The following is a 23703-nucleotide window of genomic DNA, read 5'->3' on the forward strand; positions in this document are numbered from 1 at the left end:
GTCACCAGGCGGTCAACTAAAGTAAGGCGTTCACAGGCTGCCAGTCGGTCCGGGCAGGATATTTCTGCTCCAAAGAAAAAGAAAAAAAAAAAAAACTTTGTTCGTCCATCCACCCTCTCCTCCTAATGTCTCTCAACATGCCTCCTTGTCCATTCCAGAGCTCCCTTCCAACAGTACTTTCGCCGCTCCTTCTAGAACCCCTTCCTCATCCTCCAGTCGTTCCTCGTCTCTCCACACACCCAAAGTATCCCAAACTTCCCCCAAACGTCATTCCTAATAAAATAATTTTTTTTTTGTTTTTGGTACAAAATAAATGTGCACTTGTGCTTTCACAAAATCTGGATTGGTTACTGTGTCTATCGCCAACTACACACACTGCGCCATACACTTAGCGTTTTTGCCACCAGATATCTCCATTACTGACATGTTTCTTGTGTCAGTCTTGGAGATCTGTGTTGTCAACCAAACCAATCTACATGACTTGTCTTTTCCACAGCAATCTCAACATTCTTGTAATATTGCACGTTTCCCCAACTCCAGTCCTCATGGGCCACCAACAGATCAGGTTGTATGGAATCCTCTTTTTATTTCATTACAACCTGATCTGTTGGTGGACCTTGAGGAGTGGAGTTGGGGAACCCAGGTGGATCCAGTCTGTGCAATATACAAGAATGTAGAGTCTGCTGTGGAAAAGACAAATCATACAGATTGGTTTAAAAAAACCCAAACCAATCTATATGACTTGTCTTTTCCACAGCAATCTCTAAATTCTTGTAATATTGCACGGTTCCCCAACTCCAGTCCTCATGGGCCACCAACAGATCATGTTGTAATGAAATAAAAAGAGGATTCCATACAACATGATCTGTTGTTGGACCTTGAGGACTGAAATTGTGGAACCATGCCGTATCCAGTCTGTGCAATATTACACGAATGTAGAGAGTTACCTACTCAGGAGTATTAGTGAATTCATGATGCACAAAACACAGCATCATAAATTCACTTATACAACTAGCTACTGGCTAATGGTATTGGGAGTGTAAAAACAGAGAATGCACTCAGTACAGGTATCAAAACAGGTTTTTTTTATTAACATGCAATAAAAATTTTTTACAACATTTGCTCTTGCCATTCCTCCCGTCCGACATCTGAGTTGAAGTAGGCCGCAAATTGGTCCCTCATTTGGCCAACTTCAACGGATGACTTGAGAGGGTGCTGTGTAAATTCTGGCAAAGGATTAGGAGCAACATCATCAAGATCAAAGTTCAGGTGCTCTCGAGAAATTACAAAATTATGTAGAACAACACAGGCCTTGACCACCTCATCCACTGTTTCCAGTTTCAGATTAATAGCTGTGCCAAGAATGCGCCATCTCGATACAAGTATACCAAAAGAACACTCTACTGTTCTCCTGGCCCTGGTCAGCCTGTAATTAAAAATTCTTTTTGTAGGTCCAAGTCCCGGTTTGATGAGGTTTTGGCACATCTGGAACGCTTCATCACTAACCATTACAAATGGCTGTGGCAGACCTTCGGTGTTGGGAAGAGGACGTGGCATGGGGAAATCAAAGTTGTTGCCATACAACCTCCGGCCCATGTCCGATGTCTTAAAAGCCTGGGAGTCATTCCCGCGGCCAAATGCCCCAATGTCCACTGCAATAAACTTAGTCTGCATCCGCAATGGCCATCAGTACAGTAGAAAAGTACTTTTTATAGTTATAGAACTCAGAGCCAGTTCTTTTGGGCTTGATAATCCGGATGTGTTTCCCATCCACCGCTCCTAAACAGTTTGGGAAATTGCATACAGTCCAGAATCTTTCGGCGATTTCCAACCACTTTGCTGCAGTGGGCATGAATTCGGGACAATGCACGTTCCACAAAGCCCGGCAGGTGTCCGCTACAATTCCAGACAACGTGGAGATTCCAATCCGGTACTGAAAGTGTAGTGACGAGAGGGTCTCTCCAGTAGCCAGGAATCTGTAACACAAAGAAAACAATAATTAATATTTGTGTATACGTAATTTTTTTTACACACGTTTAATTAAAAAAACAACAACAACAAAAAAAAAAATTCTGCAGCCTTTGGTTTATGAAAACTACGTACCTTAATGTGACCAGGAACAGTTCGCCGGAGCTGCGTGTCCTGTCTCCAGATGACTTCTTTTACCCGACCAAGCAAATAGTGAAAGGTTTCTTTGGTCATCCGGGTATAATCCGTAAATTTCTCCGGGTTTGCCTGGAGCTCGCTGTAGAGGGTGTGGTACGCTCCACGGCTCTCCCGGAGTTCAATAATGGGATGTATCCACATACGCCGCTGCTGCCGTCTTCGCTGCCTCTCTCTCTCCCTCTGTTCATGGCAAGCAACTGCATAAGCCTGAGCCATCCTCATGTCCAGATCCAAGTCAAAGTAAAAGCTCTTCCAGCGCAGATCCATGTTTCTCAAGTCAAATGCAAGCAAATGTGAAGAATTCAGCTGTAAAAAGGGACTATATTAAGAATTTCCATAAGACACGCCCACTGGTGTCCCATTGCTTGAATTTTCCAAGGATTTTTTCTCTAGTTTATTGAGCATAAAAAATGCAAAAGCATGAAAAACGCTTACAAACGCATAAAAAGGCTGCGATTTTTGGTCGTTATGTGCACAATAATGCTACAAAAAAACGCAGCGTTTACAAGCGATTGCATGCGCTTTTCACATGCGTTTCATGTGCGCTCCAAACGCAGCGCAAAAAAACGCTAGTGTGAAACTAGCCTTAAAGAAATGTCAGAAGTTTTGTTCAGTGAGTCTCTGAGGGCTGAGAACCCCACAAAGTGCTAAAGTTGCAGACATTTCTACAGTCTGTTGTACTTATCATTAAAGAGCAGCTGTCTCTTCTGGCTCATAGATGGTTGTTGTGAGCAGAGGACCGCCATTGTGATGTCTTCATCTAAGCGCAAAGAATGCCACTGGCGCTCCGCCACCTGTATATCAATACTGCTAACCAAAATACCTGTAAAACAAGCAATTACCATAGTTTGTATATCTACGATAAGTGATAGCACCCTACTAGTCCACCAATGACTGAGTGTCGTGATCTATGGCTAGAAGTTAGACAACAACCCCTGTCCATATATCTTGTTAGATTAGGACTTAAAAAAAAAAAAAGCGGAAAGACAAGTACAAAAGATCGTTGCACTTCCTAAATTTTAACAATATAAATCTTTATTATTTCGCAAATATAAAAACCTAGGCAAGACAAATAACATTTTAAAATACACTTATTGCGCCAGAACCTGTTTCATAGTCCAAAAACTAACTGGGATTCAACCTATATGACCGGCATTACAACCAATAGAGACATACCATAAACATCTGGAATGGGTATGAATAGACACTACCCCTAAAGTGATGTCACTTAGTATTCAATGATGGAGAGCAGTGCAATGTACAGGCAATAATACACATATAATGCAGTATCGGGAGAATATAAAAGATTTCAGCAGTAACACTATGCAATAAAGTGCCATGTGCAGTCACCACAGTGAACTGGCTCATAGGAAAAGCATCATATGGGAATGAGGACCCTACGAGTATCACCATGAGTGGACCACTGAGGAAGCCACTTCTTATGGTGAAGTGCATGGGGTCTTCAGTCCCACGTAATGCTTTATATTCACCTGATACTACATTATATGTCTTATTATCTGTAAATATACATTATTCCTCCATCTACTATTAATACTATTTGATATCACTTTAGGGGTAGTGTCTATTCATACCTTTTTTAGATATCAATGTGTGCTCGCTTTCCCCAGTCCCGCACGCTCGGTGCCTTGGGGTGATCCTCGACTCTGCCCTCTCTTTCAAACCACATATCCAAGCCCTCTCCTCCTCCTGCCTCCTCAAACTCAAAAATATTTCCCATATCCGCGCATTCCTCAACCATGAAACCACAAAAACACTAGTGCACACAGTTATCTCCCGCCTCGACTACTGCAACCTCCTACTCTTTGGCCTCCCCTCCAGCTCTCTGGCACCACTCCAGTCCATCCTACACTCTGCTGCCCGACTAATCTACCTGTCTCCCCGCTATTCCCCAGCCTCCCCCCTATGCCAGGCCCTTCACTGGCTTCCTATTGCCCAGAGGCTCCAGTTCAAAACCCTAACCATGACATATAAAGCCATCCACAATCTGTCTCCTCCATACATCTGTGAAGAGGTCTCCCGGTACCTACCAGCACGCAACCTTCGATCCTCTCAAGATCTCCTTCTCTACTCCCCCCTCATATCTTCTTCCAACAACCGCATACAAGACTTCTCCTGTGCCTCCCCCATACTCTGGAACTCTCTGCCGCAACACATCAGACTCTCACCAAAAGCGGAAACCTTCAAGAAGAACCTGAAGACCCACCTGTTCCAGCAAGCGTACAACCTGCAATGATCCTCAGTCTACTGAACCACTGCACAACCAGCTCTACCCTCTCCTAGTGTATCCTCACCCATCTCTGTAGACTGTGAGCCCTCGCGGGCAGGGTCCCCTCTCCTCCTGTACTTGTGTGTCCCTTGTCTTGCACATGTTTATTGTACTTGTCTATATTTCCCCTTTTCACATGTAAAGCGCCATGGAATAAATGGCACTATAAAAATGTGTAATAATAATTGTTATATGTATATGACTTTATTGGTTATCATGCCATCCTATGGGTTGCATCCCAGTGCCAGTTTTTGGGCTATGAAACAGGTTCTGGCACAATGTTCGCATTTTTAAATGTTATTTGTCTTGCCTATGTTTTTGTGTTTGCTACATAGTAAAGATTTATATTGTTAAAATGTAGGAAGTGCAAAAGATCTTTTGTTTGTGTCTTTCCTCTTTGTTTTGAAGTCCTAATCTACTAGGTTATGTGAAAAGGGCTTGTAGTGTAACTCATTGCGAGTTGCTCGCAGCACTCCGAGTCTGTAGTTCACTCGTAGGGTCCTATCCCTTATAGTAGCCAAGAAGAGCTAGGCACTCGGTAGTGAAGTAGAGGGGATGGTTATTGGCAATCCAATATACATTAAGTCCCGCTCAATAATTTAGACCTTCAGCTATACAGACCGCATTTAGGAGAGGCATGTATCATAGAGATGCGCTATTGGTAAGTGAGCACCTCACCACTGCGGTCATATGCCGCCCTAACACTAGCGCTTCTCTATCACACACACCTCTCATATATGCGGTCTGTATATCTGAAGAAGGTCTGTGTTATTGACCCAGACATGTTATATATTGGACTGCAGATGTCCATCCCCTCTCCTTCACTCCCGAGTGCCTACTTGTGTAACCTATGTGAGTCATTCTATGAGGAAAATGTTTTATACCATTTTATAGAATACTTATATCCGCCGTACTTGCGAATGGAGACTGGTTGAGTTGCATAAGACAGTCTGGCAGAAAAGGAATTGGCAAAGACGTAAAGGGCAGCCATTTTTAGCCAGTGTGAACTGGTGTCTCAGCATGGCCTCGTCAGTGATCTGGCTTTGTACTAGCTATGTTTGGTGGGTAAATTCCTAGCCCCATGTGACAGGCAGTCTCTGTGCCGACAGCAACGCTCACATGTGTTGTGCTTAGCTAGACAGCTGGAGGAAAAATGTGACAATCTGGGCGAGAGACAGGAGGGGCGGAGGGGAGACTAAGGCCTCACACAAAATGAGTAAGTAAAACCTTCTAATGACATTGTAGATAGGGGAGGATGACGTTCAAAGCAAAACTAGCTAAAAGTCATTTGTGTGATGTGTTTGTCATGGTCTCTTATCAGCTCGCTCCCTGATTTTACAGTCTGGTTTCTATATTTTTAGCTTGTGGGTGTTGGCTCCATGACAACACTTTACATGAGCGAGGTATTTCCATCAGAAGCATTTATGTTATCTGCATATAATGTCTGACAAATGTGGACTCTCCTCTTAGAATATTACTTTTCGGGAGAGCGGGTGCACACAGTCTCCATAGAGCCCTCTCTGTAGCAGTGTAGAAGTTGAGGATATAGCTACGCACTAGAGATGGCCGGACCCCTGGATGTTCAGATCCGGCGAGTTCAACCGAACAGTTACAAAAAGTTTGGGTGCCAGAACAGTAGCCGGACCCCAGTCACTTGAATGGGGGGCCCGAACATCCAGTGTTTGCTAACTATTAACGATAGTTGAAGGGTAATTTTGTACTGAGTGTATATCACAGAAGTTGCCAATCACAGGCCGCTAATACGCGGACTGGCTGCTGGTCTCCCACCTGACCGCTACAGCTTCATGGATTTCTGTGTTTTGTGGTCTGATCTGGGACCAATTAGCTCAGATGTCTGAATGAGGCTTTATTGAGGAGAGTAGATAATGCCCACATAGAAGTTCTATGGTATACACCCAATTGGTTGAAAAGAAAATTTGTATCCTCATTACTGGGGAGAGGCATGACTTTGGAAAGTGAGGGTGCACAGCAAAAAATATATTTTCTCCAGAATTAGTGGAGAAATGGAAATTGGAGGGTGTACTTTTTTACTTATTGAATATGCCACTGTACTTATGTAATAATTTTTGGCTGGAAAGTGATGCCGGGGACCAGGGGCACGTCATGTAGTTGCTCTGGCGTCATATGATGAGGACATACTTGTTTTCCTCCTCTCCTCGGAGCGATTCTGTGAGCGCACTACGCTTAATCTAATTTATATCGGTTCATATACAAAGACGCTATTCTGCTACATTTTTAAAATGTTGTGTAACCCAATCCTGCAGTTCCCTGATCTGAAATCATTGCCAAGAACGAGTGCACTAAACAATGGGATCCTGTTCATTTATCACAGCTTCTGTCTGAAACACCTAAAAGGTTGTCTTTCAGCTTGATATTTGTTTAGCATATAAAAGGATTTAATGGCAGATATTGCGGGATCAGATCACTTATTTTTGAGCTTTTTATAATAACTGAATTCTCTTTACATATGTATATTGTACATATTCAATGTAAAATGAAAAGTAGCTCATTAATTACAGTTTGTTTAAAGGGAATCTGTCAGCAGGTTTTTGCTATGTACAGTAATCGGAGGGCAGCATGAGGTAGAGGCTGACACACAGATTCCAGCAATGTATCACTTATTAGGCTCTTGGCTATTTTTTCCGTACAATGAATGTTTTATCACCAGGAGATTATTGCTGCCCAGAATGGCTCCCTCTTGCCAAGTGGTCTGACCACAGGACCTCCTCTGATAAGCAGATTACTGTCAATAGACAATGTATACGGAAAGCTGTGGTGTGGACAGTCAGCTTTCTGAGATATGCTACATCTAAAAACTGTGTCACAACTGCTGCACTCAGTAAACTAAGTGACACATCTCTGGGATCAGGGTGTCTTTTCCTACATTATGCTGCTCTCTGATAAGATAGAAAAACCCTGGTAACAGATTATGGGTGGAAAGCAGTATATTGTCACAATCCCTAAGAAGACGGCAGCACTCCAACCTCAGTCCAGTTGTTGCCTCTTTCATTCACAAGACATGCAGCGGGTCAACCATATTGGTCTTCTTCAAGGGTTTGACAAAGACCGATGTTGAAAAGTTGCATGTCACTCTCGCACAGCTGTACACATACATACTGTACCACACTGACACTTAAAAAAAAAACAGAGTTTGCACCCCTCGTGTTATAAGAAAAAATACCACACCTTATTGATGAAAATATGTCTTTTCTTTACATCCACTATTGCGACCAACAGAGAAGTAAGGCTACATTCACGCTTGTTTTTTGACAGTGCATTTGTTTGTTTTGAAGAACAGTAGAATTAATGTCAGAAACTGATCTGTTGCATAACCAGTATTGGAGGACTGGCATGCACACCGTGGTAGAGGCGAAGGGGGTAGGGAGTCCCTGGGACATCTAGTAAGGTAAATTCACAAAACGTTTTGACCAGGTCCTGGGTCTTGCTCACAAAGTCGCTCTATAGGGGAAGGGAAGAAATAGGCATACTGTTTAAGACAACACATATTTACAATATATACATAAAAACAATCACAAAAGACCCAAAAATGGAGTCTACGGTATATCCGTGAGTATAGCTACAAACATTGTGCCGTGCCTGTCACACAATAGGGATACATGATCAGACTAACATCTGCGTTACATGTCTAATACAAGCAGCGATCTAGATAACGGAACATGATTCCATACATAAAGGCAATGTGGAGAATACAGAACCAGAGGGCAAAACCAGTAATAGCATGGGGCCAGAATTGGGGCTACCAGTACATAAGGGGGAAGTAGTTTGTGAGGTTTCTTGGGTGGTTAAAGGACAGGAAATGAGAGGGTAGGTATGAAAAAATTAGAAAAGTAAAAAATAATGAAAGCAAGAAATAACTGGAGAATGAAATGATGAGAGAAAAAAATGAAAAGACAGGGATTATACCTTGGTGTGCTGAGCTTGCCCAAAGTTGCTGTTAGTCCCTGGAGGGGTAAAGTAGAGCGGTTTCTCCTGAAAGGTAAAGAGGTAGTTAAAGACCTGTAAGGGGACCCCAAGAGGATTCTTGGATAAGGGTGGCAGAGACCCATGGGAATTACCTTGGTTATGGTGTCTCTGGCGTACGGCCATGGTAGTGTGGGGACATGAAATCCCGTTATTTATTAGGTGTCATAAGTCACACCTCTGTCTTAGCGACACATGTATCATGGCACTGTTTATTTGGCGCGTATGTTAGGAGGTAAAGCGTCATGATGGGAGCAAGATGATGCATGACGTCACCATCACATGATATGAGGAGCGCGCGTCATAGGGGGCTGGAAATAGGTGACGTCAGAGTCATGTGGAAGAGCGCTTCATATTGAAGATCAGTTAGTGGTGAAACATTGTATACTCACTTTCTGGCTTGAAAATTTAAATGAATGCTTAGTTCTTTGGCTTTACAGTATACTAGGGCTAGACCCCTACTAGCACAGCATCCTGTGTGGAGTGCGTGATTTAGGCAGAAATTGTTAGCAGTGCTGATGTCACATTGAGACCGCTGCAGACTATAACTGAACTCTCAGGATCTTCCCAAATAGATGGCAACCACTGAGCTCAGATGGGAGCAGCGGAGGTGAAAACTGGAAAACCCTTTTAATTTTTTGTGCAACCATACATAATTAAATTTTCCTCCAGTTTATATATACTTTTTCACAGCCATAACTGCTTGTTGTGGTGGTAACCTTCAGATTGACGAGATGAAAAAGGGATGTGGGACCTGTGTACAGCAACCTTTATCCCTTGAAAGCTCTTTTTGGCAACTACTTCCTGTCCTTGAATCTAAGGAAGACCCTTTAAAGTTATGTGCACACGATCAGGAAATGCTTTGGGTTTGACACTACGTACTTATGCAGCGTCAAACCCGCAATGGTCAGTTGTTACAGCAAAGTGGATGGGGTTTAAAGTAATCCCATGCTCACTATGGGTCCACAGAAGCCCACAGCTCACCCGTTGAGACGGACTAGTCTCCGCAAGAGAAATTTCACCCATAGAATGTATTGAATGTGGTGAATCCACATAGTTCAGTGATCACATGCAAATTCACCTGCGTTCAATAGACGGAAGCACTTTGGACGCAGCGAACATGCACTCCATCCAAAGCGCTGCTGCTTCCGGATCGTGTGCACTCATCCTTACTGTTTTGTCTTAAGTGTAGTCTTGCAAATGGCCTCTTCAGAGAGGAAGAGGACTTGAATCCTAGTACAAAATATTGAATTTAGCAATCATAATAGTCAATATCGACCCTTTAACAAGCCTTGTCATAGGACTTAGGATAAAAGCCAAATCAGAATTTCAATTTACAGACAGTGTTTCGGGGTATTGCCCCTCGTCAGGGCAAAGTATGAGATCTGACTTGGCTAGGTGAGAGGCTAAGACTTTCATTCTATAGTAGCCATGAAACTAAACTTTGCTTGGTATTAATGCAGTGTGAGGTAAAATGATATTAGCCTGTATAACCTTACTAGGAGACATTTTACATTGGTTTGGCTTTCCTCTAAGTTCTTGTGTTTTCTTCATATAGATGTGTGCAATAGTACTGACCTTCCGGAAGTTGAGATCATCAGCCTACTGGAAGAGCAGCTGCCTCATTACAAGCTAAGAGCCGACACCATCTATGGGTATGACCACGACGACTGGCTCCAAACACCACTCATCTCTCCTGATGCCAACATTGACCTGACTACTGAACAAATTGAAGAGACCTTGAAATACTTCCGTGAGTATTTGTTTTATGTGTAATCTTTGCTCGTTTTCATATATTGCATAGAGAAAAGATACGTGTCCATTGGCACAAGAGCCCCGGCATATTCTACAATACTTACACAGGTTGACTTGACACCCGTCCCAGTGGGGCTTACAGGCCCACATCAAGCCGGGGTGTTGCCATACTTATATGCCATGAAATGCTCTAAAGTATATGCCAAATGTTTCCATAGACACATTGTTTTGCAATACTTCCAGGCATGATGAGGCAACATTTTTTTTTTTTACTGTACTTAGAAGCGTAGATAACTACACCCTTCAATTCAACCATACGTACAGCAAAAAATATACATGAGCTGGACAAACACTTCATGCCCTGCCCATGCCATGCCCTCACTTAAAAGGGACTGAATATTCAAAAAAACAAGCAAAATTCGGAAGCAATGTCCTTTTTGTCCTCTTGTAAAAAGTCTTATGTTATTCTGATTTTGTATCAACTTCCATCTTCGTGCTGTATGTTAACTTTCTACCTATCAGCGCGCCTTCCAGGGTTGTTTTGCAAACATTGTCAGTTTTACTATATGAAATTATGAAAATTGTCTGTTTACAAGAAGGAAAGAAAATTCCCTTTATGGTGCAGCGTTTGGGAAGTATCTACTCTAAATAAATCAGTATCTGAGTCTTTAACGGCGCTTGCAATATGATTAGAAGTATTAGCCAAGACGCTCCTCTACAGACAGCAGTTTCAGACTAGTTGCTCCTCATAAATATAAGGCCAGGTTCAGACAAGTGTATGATGAAATCATACTTCTTGTCATCAATATTTATATGCAGGGTCGGACTGGGGTGTCTGGGGCCCACCAGGGTAATGGATTCTAGGGGCCCACCCTACAGTTATATGCAAATATCTGTCAGTCGTTATCCCCATTATAGTGGAGCATCGTCTGTAAAACACAGGCGGCTCCTGAACATCTACTGTGCGCCCCCATAACTGGGATGTATAATAACAGTAGCTTACATTAATTGGGTTCTTTGGTTAAAACAAGTTATCACTGATCCATGGGCTCCACAGGATAGATGATCACTTAGGTCCGACCATTAGAAACTGCACCGATTGGAAGAATGAGGACGTTTTATCCCTGATAGGACACTTATCCCCATTTTAAAATGGAGTGGCAGGTGTGATATCTGACCAAAGCTCCATTCATTCTCTTTGGGGCTTCTATAAAAAAACAAGTGCAGCCACTGAGGGAATGAATGGATCAGTGATCAAGTCAGACATGCCACTCCAGTCTAATGGGGATAAAAGTTCCACATTCTGCCGATTGGGTCCAAGTAGTTAGACCCCCACCAATCAATACGTTATCACTTATCCTGTGGATAGGCGATTATACTTTATTCCACAGGAAACCCCCTGTAAGTGCATCTCTGCCACTGTGTACAAAGTATTTAATCTCTAATGGAAATAAAGAATCTTCACCTAATATCAGAGAGAACAAATGCCCGCCATACACAACACAGTCTCCTATTCCAAGACCAATACTACGACATACAGGGAAGAAATACCACCACACCATGACCAGACCACATAGTGACTGAATAATACTACATACAAGGGACAAATACCGCCACACCATTCCCAGACCACATAGTGACCAAGTAATAATACATCACAAGGACAAATACCACCATACCATGAACAGATCACATAGTGACCGAATAATACTACATACAAGGGACAAATACCACCACACCATTACCAGACCACAGTGACCGAGTAATAATACATCATAGGGACAAATACCACCATACCATGAACAGATCACATAGTGAACGAATAATACCACATACAAGGGACAAATACCGCCACAGAATGACCAGACCACATATTACCACCACAGTGACCGAATAATATAACATATTAACAGCATATAGGGACCAAATAATACCACATACAAGGAGAAATACTGCCACACTGTAACCAGACCACAAATTACCACCACATAGGGACCGAATACTACAATTCTGATTATGAATACAGACCACAATACTAACAACACTGTTATTACCACCAGTGACATTATACACAGGAACTCTGTACACAGTATATAGTGTAAGTGTACGAGTAACACACTGACTCACCGGTGACGTTTGTAGTTGAAGTCTTTCATCTTCATCCAGTGCAGACTGCAATCACTTATTCCAGCAAGAACTAGTCTCTGCAGAAATTAACAGTTATCTATAGCTGAACGCTTCCAGAGCACATTGTCAGAAAGAAAAAGACATAGTGCCGCCCTGCAAAGTAGCAGGACTCACTTTTGTTCTCCCCATGACAGTAACCTGAAAAGTAAAGTTCCGCAGTAATTATGTCCCCTGATTGGCCCCTACAGTAATAATGTCCCCACTTGCCACCATAAACCAATCATGTATGTTCCTCATCCTGACCTCCATACAGTAATTATGTCACACCTTTATTTAATGTCCCCATCCTGGACCCCATTGTCCACTTTAATAACGCCCCCTCCCTGGGCCCCTTTGTCCGCCTTTATGGCCACTACCTAGCCCAATCACAGAGGGGGGGGGGGTTCTTCTCACCTTCTTGCGCTCCCCGGCATCCTCTTTTGGCTTCATATTCACCGTGGTTGTTAAAATGACTGCCGACTGGAGCTGTGACAGGGCGCTCTGCTCTGCGACAGGCCGCTTGCTGACATCACATACCTGTAACATTGAAAGGCTGCCGGCCTATCAAAGGTTGCAGGAGTCATTTAACAAAACTGCTATGTGACATCGACGAATGGCCTGTCACAGAGCAGAGCGCCCTGTCACAGCTGCAGCCAGCATTCATCTTGATGTGCGTTGTCACCAGGGTCAGCTGCAGATTTTCGTGGGCCTTGGGCGACAGCGTATCAATGGGGTCCTTTAACACATGACACGATTCCTGATGCACAGGTAAAAAAAAAATACAGATTTAGTACAATATATGGGCACATCGTCTTCTTACAGTATTATAAACAACCACATAGTCCGCCATACAGTATTATGGGCAACCACATAGTCCGCCATACAGTATTATGGGCAACCACATTGTTCGACCATACAGTATTATGGGCAACCACATAGTCCACCATACATTATTATGAGCACCCACAAAGTCCGCCATAGAGTATTATGGGCAACTCATAGGCCACCATAAAGTATTATGTTCCCCATATAATGCACTTCCATACAGTATTATGGGGAACCTGCTCCTTCATACAGTATTATGGGCCCCCTGCTCCTCCATGCAGCACATTATGGCCCTCCTTTTCCTCCATGCAGCACATTATGGCCTCCCCTGTTCCTCCATGCAGCACATTATGGCCTCCCCTGTTCCTCCATGCAGCACATTATGGCCTCCCCTGTTCCTCCATGCAGCACATTATGTCCTCCCCTGTTCCTCCATGCAGCACATTATGTCCTCCCCTGTTCCTCCATGCAGCACATTATGTCCTCCCCTGCTCCTCCATGCAGCACATTATGGCCTCCCCTGCTCCTCCATGCAGCACATTATGGCCTCCCCTGTTCCTCCATGCAGCACATTATGGCCTCCCCTGTTCCTCCATGCAGCACATTATGGCCTCCCCTGCTCCTCCATGCAGCACATTATGGCCTCCCCTGCTCCTCCATGCAGCACATTATGGCCTCCCCTGCTCCTTCATGCAGCACATTATGGCCTCCCCTGCTCCTCCATGCAGCACATTATGGCCTCCCCTGCTCCTCCATGCAGCACATTATGGCCTCCCCTGCTGCTCCATGCAGCATACTATGCCCCCCCGCTCCTCCATATTGCATATTATGGCCCCCCTTGATCTTCCATGCAGCACATTATGGGCCCCTGGCCCCCCCGCTCCTCCATGCAGCATACTATGGCCTCCCCTGCTCCTCCATGCAGCACAGTATGGGCCCCCGTCCCCCCCGCTCCTCCATGCAGCATACTATGGCCCCCCTGCTCCTCTGTGCAGCACATTATAGACCCCCAGCCCCCCCTGATCCTCCATGCAGCATACTATGACCCCCCTGCTCCTCTATGCAGCACATTATGTGCCCCCAGGCCCCACTGCTCCTCCATGCAGCATGCTATGCCCCCCTCGCTCCTCTATGCAGCACATTATGGGAGCCGGTCCCCCCTGCAGCATACTATGGCCTCCCCTGCTCCTTCATGCAACACATTATGGGCCCCCTGCCCCTCCATGCAACATACTATGGCCCCCTGCTTCTCCATGCAGCATACTATGGGCCCCCCCTGCAGCATACTATGACCCCTCCCTGCAGCATACTATGGGCCCCCCTGCTCCTCCATGCAGCACATTATGGGGCCCATGTAATGCTGCATACATGAAGAAAAAAAAAATCAAGTACTCACCTTTCCTGTTCCCACCGCAGGTTCTGTACACTGTGTTTCTCCTGACTCTGCAACGCTCAGGACAGAGAGGCTGAGCACGTAGTGATGACGTCATCGCACCCTCTGCCCTGAGACATCGCAGAGTCAGAGGGCACTGAAGACACTGCAGCTGCCGGAATGAGGAGAGGTGAGTATATTAGAGGGGGGCCCCGATGCCAGCGCTGGCGCCGGGCTCCCCCGACTCACAGATGGACCCCATGCTGTGTGTCCCACTCCCCGTTTGGCCAGGGCCCCCATCGCTTACCTGGGTTTGTCAGGTGGTGCCGCTGGCCCTGGTCCTAGCGGTGTGTCAGGACAGCGTGCATGCGCCGCGCGTGCCTCTGCCTCCTTCCATTTTGAAGGGCCCGCGTCCTTAAATTTTTTTTTTCTTCTTCCTCCTCTCTGGGACCACCGGGGCCTACCGGGCATTTCACCCGGTATATTTCAACAGTTTAAAATGGACATGATGGAATACAGTTTGCAATGTATCCCTAAAAATCGGATGCACTATGGGTAATCCATATGAGATCCGATTCAATTTTTTTCTAGACTGAAATGGGTGAGTCTCATCCAAAATGCAGAAAAGTTAGTGCATGTTGATCTTTTTTTTTTTCCATGGACACTTGATCCGTATGAAAAAAAACCCCTGTCATCTGAGCAACCATATAGAATTGCATTGTTCCATATGCTATCTTATAGGGAGCCATGTCTCCAAATGCTATTAACCTTCAAATTTAGTGGCGTCTACAATCATGGTGAAACATATTGGGTTGGGTCTGATTCATCAAAGCTTTTATGCCAGAAAACTGTAGATGTTCTGGATAGTAACAAATTTTACCGCATCGGGAAGTTGTACAAAACTTTATCGACTTTTAGCAATTTCAAACTAGTTTGAATAAGCTCCGCCACAATGGGTGGAGCCAGGGTAGGGCTTGACCACCTGTCAGAGTCCATAAAATTGCCAGCGTTTTATTCTTGAGAAATACTATTTCAGTCCGTGAATGGAGAATCATTTCTTATACCGCACACAAAGGCACACGCCACAGAGGAGATGAGCCCAATTCATTAAGTAGTGTGCGCCTCTTGATGAATTCGGTGTCGTGTACTCCAGCAACACTGGTGTGTTGCGAGTGTGTGCTATGCCAGTCTTGATCAGTTGGCTCCATTGTGTTTGAGACTTGCAGCAAAAATGTTGTGGTTTTACCGTAATCACAGCAACAACAAAAAAAACGCCCAAGACCACAACTCCTTGATCAATCGCAGGTCTCCTGACCCGAACTTACAGTCTCATATGTGGTCAGTTCGGCCATTGTGGTACGTATATGGACTGTAAAACGTGGATGTCTGAATGTAGCCTAATGTTTCGTCTTTCACATCGGTAACCCGCTATATAGGAAACTGCTGCAGGATCTTATTAATCTGAGTGGGTGTGCAGTAAAAACCTAGATCCTGACAAGATGTTGCTCCACTGTTATCGATATGCCCTCATGGGCACAAGGACAGAGGCTTTCGTTTTGAAACAACGCTTTGAAAATGTTGACACTTTGGCCCCTTCATCATTGTTGTTTCTCCAGTTTTCTGAAGTAATTTTCTACTTTTTAGTGGCTTTAATACTTTCGCCTTAAGATTATACTTTTTGCTCAATTTTTTAAGTTGTCTTTCTTCATTAAGTCTTTTTTTTCCTGGGAATTGGGGAACGTGAGGGGAAGCCGCCGTGGAGCGGGGGGGCGCCATATCATGTCTCCCCTAGGGTGCCAACCTCCACATGTAGGTAGGGAAATAATTTGTAAGATGTTTGTAGGGAATCTATCCCCTTAAAATGGACATATTCTGGATGACTAGGAGGGATGACATTAAATATAATTTTTGCTGCCATGACTGTCCCACCAATTTTTCTATGCCCCTATTGGCAGAGACTGGTATGACAAGGGTAGACAACTTTGTGGCATAAAACTAGCTACTATCTTACTCTGCCCCGTATAGGACAAATATATTATTTCAGTATTGATAAGTATCCCCTGCTATAGGGCAAACAGAGCAGCCAGGGTAAGCCGCCGTGTAGTGGGGGCGCCAATTCGTAAATCCCTAGGGTGCCAACCTCTGCACCGGTAGGGATGGATTCACAGTCTAAAGCAGGGAAAGCATCCTTCTTTTTGTTTGTGTATTTATTTATAGGTGTATATCCGTGTATGGCAAACTTATTTAATTCATGTCTGTACACGAACGTTCTTGGGAATTAGATTTTAAGCTATAGCAATAAAAGGTACAGTTTTTAAAGGGTATCTTTTGTTTGTAAGTTTATAGACAAACATGAGTAGCTTTTGTTTATTTTGTATGAAGTTTACAAACCTGCAAATGTTGTGACGAACAGCCCACCGCCGTTCGTCCACTTACGGGCGACACTAACGGGGGTCCCGCTGCCACCAAAACGCGACGGACAGCGGACCCTGTGTCACCACTATGTCACAATCCCACCACTGACACCGGTGTATCAGCGGACGGAGGGGCGTGACACAATGCCGGCACACGGCTATCACAGGCGCAGTGGGGCTTATCTTAGTTATCCCAACACTGGCACCATGTGACCAAAAATATCCAGCAAGCTAATCTCGCTCTACAATTTGCCGCAGGGGGAGTTTAATTTGGATGCCCCACCACTGCTATCAATCTTCCAAGTACTGTGGGGATTTATGTATATCCCACATTCTCAGTTCCACTTTGGAACTTGCAGCTCTCCGGCGCCCCCCTTACCCTCAGGTCAGTCAGGGAACTGCACCTAGGATAATTGGTCGCCGGACGGGCTGCCTGTTGTGAACCGGCAATTAGGCTTCTGCAGTAAGGGAATTATGAATGCTGGTGCCGCAGACCCTTATTCAGCTATATAAGACCCTTCTAGACTGCCAGCAAGCCGCAATAGCCGTGCACAACGCGCTGCCACCAGTCACGGTTACTTAATTCACAGTGTTAAATCAAGAGGGTCCGTGGCAAACCCCTTGAATTAGTAGCGATTATCTATCAAAGGCGTATAGTTCGAGTCTTAGAGCATAGAGACAGATCTAAATAATTATTTCATTTATTTTCCGAAAGAGGACAATGATTACAGATAAAAGTTGCTATAAAATTGAGACATAAAATATGTACAGTACAGGTATAAAATAAAAGTGGAGAAAACAAAGAGAGTACACTCACAGTTCCATATTGTTCCTTAGGCAGACCATGCGGCTAAGGTGGGTGGAGGCGGAGCTGCACTTCTCCGCTCATCTGGGGATCTTTCTAGCACGACGACTTGAGCTGTTCTGCCCTGGTTTTGTCCAGGAAATGCTTTATAGACTTGCTATGTGACATCACGGAGAGATGCATGCTGGGTTAATCCCACCTCTCCCTTTTGGATTTAGAATTACACTAGAAAACTTATACTAATCATAACGCCGTGGGGGCAGCCCGCACAGACCCATATAGGGCATCATTGGTTGTGATTTGTTGAGTACAATAATTCAAGACCAAATATGCAGTAGTTCTGATACACCGTTTAGCTGGAACACATATCTCAGGTTCTGAAAGGATTACGCTTCGCCAGAACCACGGCAGCGACGCTGTGACCTCCCGGATTACAAAAATTTGATTTTCATATCTCTAGGGTATTTGGTTCTTATGGTATAGTCTCTCATAGTTTTATTCGTTTCAAACAAAGAAGTTTTTCCCGCTCTGAAGAGGAGAGAAGGAAACAAATGGTTGTAACAGCAGGGGGGTCTCCTATTACTAGTGCGAACACAGGCTGTAGAGGAGGGGGGGTGGCACTGCTCTGTGTGTGTGTGAAGGGAGGAGGGATGAAACTGCAGAGCTAGCAGCCTGGATTGTCATATCTGCCGGATCTTTCTGGAAAGTTACAACAGAAAACATCATATTTTGTGGACAAAACCCCATACCTCACAGACATTGTACATCACAAATGTAACCAGACCAAAAAAAAAAAAAAAAAAAGTGATTTCAGAGCCCAAAGTCTAGGGCTCTTTTTAGTACATTTTTTTAATCTGTTCACATCTGTGTCCAAGTGAAAAATAGTAATTTTCTTTTCACTGTACACATACCCATTGAACCCCATTATAAATGATTACGGGGCATCTGACCCAAGTGGCGTCCATCTGTTGCCACAACACAAGTGCACTGACTCCCATGATCGTTATTCTAGGTAACGATAGTGAAAAGCAGCCAAAGTCCTTCTATTGTTTCCAAAACGGAGTGTGATTACTGTACACAAATCCTCCGATGATGAAAGTGTCTGCGGACGATCCGGGGTCATTTCTGCAGACGTCAGTCTCACCTTACTTTTAATCACTCCACTTCTGTTACCTGCAGTTGGCTGGTCGTACATGATGATGGGAGAGGACTGTAGACTTTGCCCTGACTTTAGTGAGTAATTGTACATGGACGTGGTTTATTAGTCTTATTCTCTGTGCTGTCTAGTGCTGCTGACTACTCCAGCTTCACATGTACTGTATATGCTATCCACAATCTGGATTACTTACAAATCAACAAATATTGTTCCTGTCCTTGCCTTTAAATATTATAAATGGGGGAAGTTCATGAAGTAAAGCTCCCACTGGTTTATCAAGTCCCATTTCTTTGTGAAATGCTGATTGTTTTGGGCGGTCATTAGCTGTGCTGATTACATCAACATCGTTAGGCTGTGTGCACACGCTGCGGATTTTGCTGCGGTTCCGCAGCGGTTTTGGCCGCTGCGGACCCGCAGCAGTTTCTGCTGCCCTATGGGAATCAAAAACCGCAGTGCAGACGGTGCGGAATTTTCCGCGCGGATTATCTGCGGTTTCCAATCCGCAGAAAGAATTGACATGTCAATTCTTTCTGCGGATTCTCCTGCGGTTTGCCATCTCCTCTATTGAGGAGATGATAAACCGCAGGGCAAAAACGCAGAGCAATCCGCAGGTAAAACCGCAGGTCTTTTGACCTGCGGTTTCACCTGCGGATTTTACAAAATCCGCGCGGATGAATCCGCACCTAATCCGCAGCGTGTGCACACAGCCTTAGTGTGAAGAAGTGTTAAGTCACAGGACAAATATAACTCCTATCTAGCACAGTCCTTCCAGGCAGCGGATCCTCCCGTGCAGCTTGCATGGCATATCGGGTTCCTATAACCTTGAGACTGTACGGTTCAGACAATGATTGTGAAATTGTGACACCTTTTACTAGTAATCTCATATAATCCCTATAACTGATCTCGGTAGGTTGTATCATACATTACTTGTGTCCACTGTAGCTTTCAGTCCAAACTGCTGGAGCCTTGTATTCCATTACCGCTTAGCTTGCCATCGGGATTAATGCTGTCCACCTTGATCTACCAGGGTACGAGACACCATATTTAAAGGGAATCTGTCACCCATATTCAGTGATATCATGTAAAGATATCACCCAATTGTGCGTCCCATAAGGCTATGTGCCCATGTAGTTTTTAGGTGCTGCGGATTTCTCCCTGCGGATTTTGTAAAATCCGCAGGTAAATCTGCAGGTTAAGAGACCTGCGGTTTACCTGCGGATTAGCCTGCGGTTTTGCCCTGTGGTTTCTCACCTCACAATGGTGAAGGTAGGAAACCGCAGCAGAATCCGCATAAAGAATTGACATGCTGCGGATTGTAACCCGCGGAAAAATCCGCAGCATGTGCACTGCGTTTTTTTTATTTCCATAGGAAATAAAGGTACTGTACAACGCAGCAGAATCTGCTGCAGACCCACATGGCCAAATCCACTGCGGATCCGCAGCAGAATCCGCAGCTTGTGCACATACCCTTGGGATTTATTAGTATTTTTTATTCCCCCCTGACCCTGCACCTTTGAGGCATAAATACCTTTTTTATCTTGTTGGGGATGTATGCAAATCGGCGCTGTCCGGTCTGATGGGCTTGGCTTAGTCGCCTTCTCCCCCCCTCCTTGGCTTTCTGAATGTAATCTTCATCTGTGAATATCACAGATAACGTCAGTTTCCGCGCTTACGGATTGTAAAGGCCTCCGGCGCCTGCACAGTATGCTTTGCCCAACTGTGAGCGAAGCATATAATCGCTACTGCGCATGCGCCGGTATTTTCCAGCGCAGTCTATGCCCCGGAAGTCTTCACATGCAGGACACACTTCCCGGCATAGACCGCACTGGAAAATACCGGCGCATGCGCAGTAGCGATTATATGGGCAAAGCATACTGCGTAGGCGCCGGAGGCCTTTACAATGCACAAGCGCAGAAACCATCGTTATCTGTGATATTCACAGATGAAGATTACGTTCAGCAAGCCGAGGAGGTGGGGGGAGAAGGCGACTAAGCCACGCCCATCGGACCGGACCGCGGCGATTTGCATACATCCCCAACAAGATAAAAAAGGTATTTATGCCTCAAAGGTGCGGGGTCAGGGGGAATAAAAAATCCTAATAGAATCCTTATGGGACGCACAATTGGATGATATCTTTACATGATATCACTTAATATGGGTGACAGATTCCCTTTAAGAGCATGTTTCAGATTTGTTAAAGAAGCACTCTCAAAGTTTTTATGGTCTTAATATATTGCAGTTGTATTATATAGCACTGTGCACTTACAGTTCCTCATTTTTCCTTTCTACCCAGCTAATTCTTCTGTTTTCCATCACGTCTATGACATCACATGATTAAAAACTGAGTAGCTGAATCCTTCTAAGCTCTATGTAGAAACAGGAGGTCAATTTTCTCTGTATGACTCCTGCGTCACTGCAAAAGTCCTTGCCAGGGGGGAGGAGGAAGCAGCTGGGTCAGGAGTTGAAGAGGGGAATGATTTTTGCAGGGAAAAGAGACTTCCTGTTTCTACATAGAGCAGACAAAAGAGAAGAATTAGCTGGATAGAAAGTGAGCAATTGTAAGTATACAGTAATGTATAATATGATGGCTATAATATTTTAAGAGGGTAAAATCATTCATGGGAGGAGTGCTTCTTTAATATGTGGCTAGAGAGGTTCAGATTGATGCCAGGCTTCATAATTGTGGCATGGATATTAGTAATAAATATTAATTTTATTTATATAGCACCAACATATTCTGAAGCACTTTATAATTGAGCAGGGATATGTCCAGACCTTACAGAATAATATATAGTTCAACAGTCACAGGAACAGTGAGTTTTTTTTGCTTTCAAGCTTGCAATCTATAATGGGGGTGACGCAATAGGTAGAATGTGCTTATTGGGTATGGTCCAGTATTAATTGTAATCATAGCCCTCATAGTAATGTCACAAATGTCATGTTTATACAGGAATCAGATATACTGTACCTATCCCATGTGCCAGGGATTCACTGAGGTCTAAGTGTGAGAGTCTCCACTGCATAAATGGACATGCTGTGGTCTGGAAAGACGCCGCATGTGCATCTCCGCATGGAAGCCGAAGGCGTCTCAGGACGCATAGTGCAGATGGGATTTCATGAAGTCCCATCCACAATGCTGTAACATCTGGCCACTGCGAGTTTGACACCGCGGAGGTACGGAGCGTCCAACCTGCAGGGTTTACTGACCGTGGAAACATACCCTAAGGCTATGTTCGCACGTTGCTTATTTGCTTGTGGAAAATTCAGCACGGATTCTGCCTCTCTTGGCAGAAAACGCAGTTGAAATTCCGCGCAGTTTTGATGTGGATTTTCATGCGGATTTGTTTGCGTTTTAGTAAGCTAAATAAAGATGGATTATTAAAAAAATAGAATTATGATGTCATTTCCTTGTCCAACCTCCTCTTTTTCATTCTCCATTGAAGACCATTATATCATCACATACTATGTTCAAATATAATGTGTACACACACAAAACAAATGTAAGTATGTTCGTGTGTGTGTGTATATATATATATATATATATATATATATATATATATATATATATATATATATATATATATAATATCTCTCTATCAGGCAACACTCTAGTTCAAGGAAAAATTGTGGGCTTTAATCCAGCACCAAGTGGTGCATCGTTTCGATCTCACAGCGCAGTCTTTGTCAAGCACAGTGTTACCATAGAATAGTTTGCTTTTTATACATATCTCTTCAATTTACCAATATACAAAAATTAGCATACATTAAATATAAATCACAATCAAAGTGTATAAAAAATAACATTGCAGTAAATATAAGACCCATCATAGTGTTGACATATATAATTTGCATGTTAGAGTGCAAAAAATTATATCCAACCGTACCTACAATCATTGCTACAGCTAGATTAACAGTGAATAAAAGATGTGAAACACCTGTGTGATATTTAAAATACATAAACATTATAAATCACCTGGAACACTCAGACCCAGACATCATGTTATAGTTCCACCATAACGGCGTTTTCAGAGCACAACTGAGCATGTCAGTAATCAGATACTCCCGATTGGCCACGTGACAGTGATGTCAAAATGATGTCAACACACACGCTCACTAGGCACTTCCACGCCCCGCTCTACCATTACAAGTGCTGGCAACTATGCCCACCCAGTATTTCATAAGAAAAAACAGCATTTGTTCACAAAAGAGATAAGTCTCAATACTTAAATGGAGTAGGGCACTTGTAGTGATTGTATTAAGTGATGAACTGGACACCCAAAGCATTCATACCAATGGCTGTGCATGAGCCACATGCCCCCTAGAGGACAGAGGCGGAGTACCAACACATAGACCGCAACTAAATATCTACTGTGTGTATGTGTGTGTGTGTGTATGTGTATATGTATATATATATATATAATGTATAATTTTTTGGGGGGAAATGTGGGTGCGTCTCATAATGCGTATATACCTTACCCGGTGCTGGCAATGAGGACATGCTACGGGGGTGTCCGGCGGTGCTGCCTCGTGCTGCCAAAGCTCTGCCGACATTTTGTGAAAGGCCAAAGCCCCAGCAGTTCCATGGTTTCCTGTGCGGTGGTCTCTGGGGAAAAAGGCCGCTGGGAGCAGATGGAGATCTCGGCACCAAGATCTTGGGAGATGAGATCTCAGCACTGAAATGTCATCTCCCGACATCTTGGTGCAGAGATCTCCATCTGCACATGCGCCACCCTCCGGAGGCCATTTCCCCGGAGT

At 44.2% G+C, this 23703-nt stretch overlaps 1 protein-coding gene and 1 long non-coding RNA gene across 4 annotated transcripts in view; one reads left to right on the forward strand and one right to left on the reverse strand.

Annotated features, from left to right (window-relative positions):
* TRAK1 (trafficking kinesin protein 1) overlaps positions 1-23703 on the forward strand; it is a 197948-nt gene that overhangs the window by 36768 nt on the left and 137477 nt on the right. For all 3 annotated transcript variants that reach the window (XM_073550103.1, XM_073550095.1, XM_073550098.1), the window contains one exon: positions 10014-10208. The gene's annotated coding sequence lies outside the window, so the exon portion shown is untranslated. Of the gene's footprint in view, positions 1-10013; positions 10209-23703 lie in introns of those variants that run through there.
* The window catches only part of LOC141052787 (uncharacterized), a 56511-nt gene continuing 40469 nt past the window's right edge, over positions 7662-23703 (reverse strand). Inside the window, exons 2-3 of the long non-coding RNA XR_012220890.1 lie at positions 8399-8464; positions 7662-7933 (exon numbers count right to left, since the gene is read on the reverse strand). This is a non-coding gene — a long non-coding RNA (uncharacterized lncRNA). The remainder of the gene's footprint in view (positions 7934-8398; positions 8465-23703) is intronic.

This window comes from Dendrobates tinctorius, unplaced genomic scaffold (genome assembly GCF_039654945.1).
Source record: "Dendrobates tinctorius isolate UK_male_01 unplaced genomic scaffold, ASM3965494v1 ptg000162l, whole genome shotgun sequence".
NCBI lineage: Eukaryota > Metazoa > Chordata > Amphibia > Anura > Dendrobatidae > Dendrobates > Dendrobates tinctorius.